General features: G+C 27.9%; 1 protein-coding gene across 1 annotated transcript in view; it reads right to left on the reverse strand.

Moving 5' to 3' along the window:
- The window catches only part of LOC113805601 (prolactin-releasing peptide receptor), a 47,335-nt gene that overhangs the window by 2,591 nt on the left and 42,244 nt on the right, over positions 1-2,500 (reverse strand). The window lies entirely within an intron of this gene.

Below are 2,500 nucleotides of genomic sequence, written 5' to 3' on the forward strand. Positions count from 1 at the left end.
CTGATTTAAGATTTATACGAATGCTGTCTACAATAACTGACAGCGTTCGAAAGTTTATTCAGTATTCTCGAAATTCCCTGATACTCCATCTCCAAAAACTCCCGGAGAGGTCGTAATCGTCGCCTTTAAAACCATAAAGCCATTCAAACGGGGGAGGGCGAGGGGGGCGCTGCTCCAAGTCAAACACAAGACACGACGGGACTGTTGGTTTGGCACTCGAGGAGGCTTCGCTGAATACTGAATATACGGCGCTCATTCAGTCACAATTCGTCACTGCTGTAGCTCCTCTCACTCTCTTTCTTTTCTCTCTCTTTCTTTCTCTCTCTCTCTCTCTCTCTCTCTCTCTCTCTCTCTCTCTCTCTCTCTCTCTCTCTCTCTCTCTATATATATATATATATATATATATATATATATTTATATATATATATATATATATATATATATATATATATATATATATATATATATATATATATATATATATATATATATATATATATATATGTATGTATCTACCTATATGTTCTATGTATCTATATATATATACATATATATAAATAAATATATATATATATATATATATATATATATATATATATATATATATATATATATATATATATATGTATATATACACCTACATGTTTGTATGTATATATATCTATATCTATATATATATACATACACACACACACACACACACACACACACACACACACACACACACACACACACACATATATATATATATATATATATATATATATATATATATATATATATATATATACAAACACAAACACACACACACATATATGTGTATGTGTGTGTTTCACAATTAATAGAATTAAGCTCTGTTATTTATATTACTCACATTAAATGATTGGCTCTGTTGTGCTTTTTCCCATACAAATTCTTAATTGTTTATATATTCAATTTGTAGTTTAAACTTATTCAATACTATACATATGTACACTTTACTTGGCTAATCAAACTAATTGTTCTCAAAGATTGAAACCGTATCATATTTTTTGTAACTAATATTGAGTATATTGTTCCGGCCATTTATTGAATATTAAAGCTTCCTACAGATCTTCGCCATTACTTGCTTGGTTTCTTCTCCTGCTTCGACTAATTCTGCTAGGATGTTGTTTATTCCTGTTGCTCTTCCATTATCGAGACTGCTCCTTGCTTCCATGACTTCAATTGGTAAGATTTCTGTATCGCTCCTCCTCAGTTTTGTTTAGGTATTGTATGTTTTCATTCCATAATTGTTTAGATCTTTGTAGTATTCAAACTATCAATTGGACATTTCCTTCCTCAAGTTCATTCAGTAGTGCTCCTTTTTTGTCCTTTTCAGTAATGGGGTGTTTTTCTTTCAAATTCATCGGCCTACTTCTTCACAACTTCAAAAGGTTTTTGTTGTTATTGTTATAGTTTTTAAGACCTTTTCCTTTTCCACATTCTCTGTTAATCCAATCTTCTCTGGCGTCTTTAATTAACATTCATATGTTGTTAACCTTTCGATACCCATAATTTATTAGCCTTTTCTTGTAATTATAAAAAAATTAACATACTAATACTAATAATGTTAACAATAATGATTTCAATAAGAATAATCATGATGATACTAATGCTATTACTACCACTAGTAACAATAATTGTGATAATGCTGATAATGCTGATTGTGATGATAATGATGATTGTTATTATCACTATTATTCTCTATCATTTCTACATAATAATAATTATCAATATCGTCATAATGATGATAATGATAATTATTGTTATAAAAGCAGTGAAAAATTACAGTGATACTAATAAACATTATGATAATCAAAACCTTCACCATCACAATCATAACAATGGCAATGATAATAATGACAATGATAATGATACTATGCAGAATATTGATAATCATAATCATAAGGATAATAGTGAAGATAATGTGAATAATGTTAAAACATCAACATCAACAACATAATAATAATAATCATTATCATAGAAATGATAAATGTAATAACAATGGATATAGAAATAATTATGATAATGATTACAGGGGTAATAGAAATAATAATAATACTGATAATACCGATAATCATAATGCTATTAATACGGGTAATGCATAACGGTGATAATGACTCCAATTAACACAAATGAAAGAATTTTGGCTTGGCTCCATCTGGACATTACGAAAGACAATGATCAGGTGGGTGTCTTTAGACAAAAAGAATGACGTTGTAAATGAACAGAAAGAAAGAGAGATGATTATGATGCAGAGATAATAATACTAATGATAATGATGAAAATAAGTATAACAAATATAATAATGCTCATTAGAATGATAACAGTGTAATAACAGTGATAATGATAAGATTAATGATAATGATAATGGTTATGATGATGATAGTAATAATAATAATTATAATAATGATAATGATGAAAATGATAAAAATAACAATAATGATAATGATACTGATAATGATATAAGTGAAAATTA

Source organism: Penaeus vannamei, chromosome 32 (genome assembly GCF_042767895.1).
Source record: "Penaeus vannamei isolate JL-2024 chromosome 32, ASM4276789v1, whole genome shotgun sequence".
Taxonomy (NCBI): Eukaryota; Metazoa; Arthropoda; class Malacostraca; order Decapoda; family Penaeidae; genus Penaeus; species Penaeus vannamei.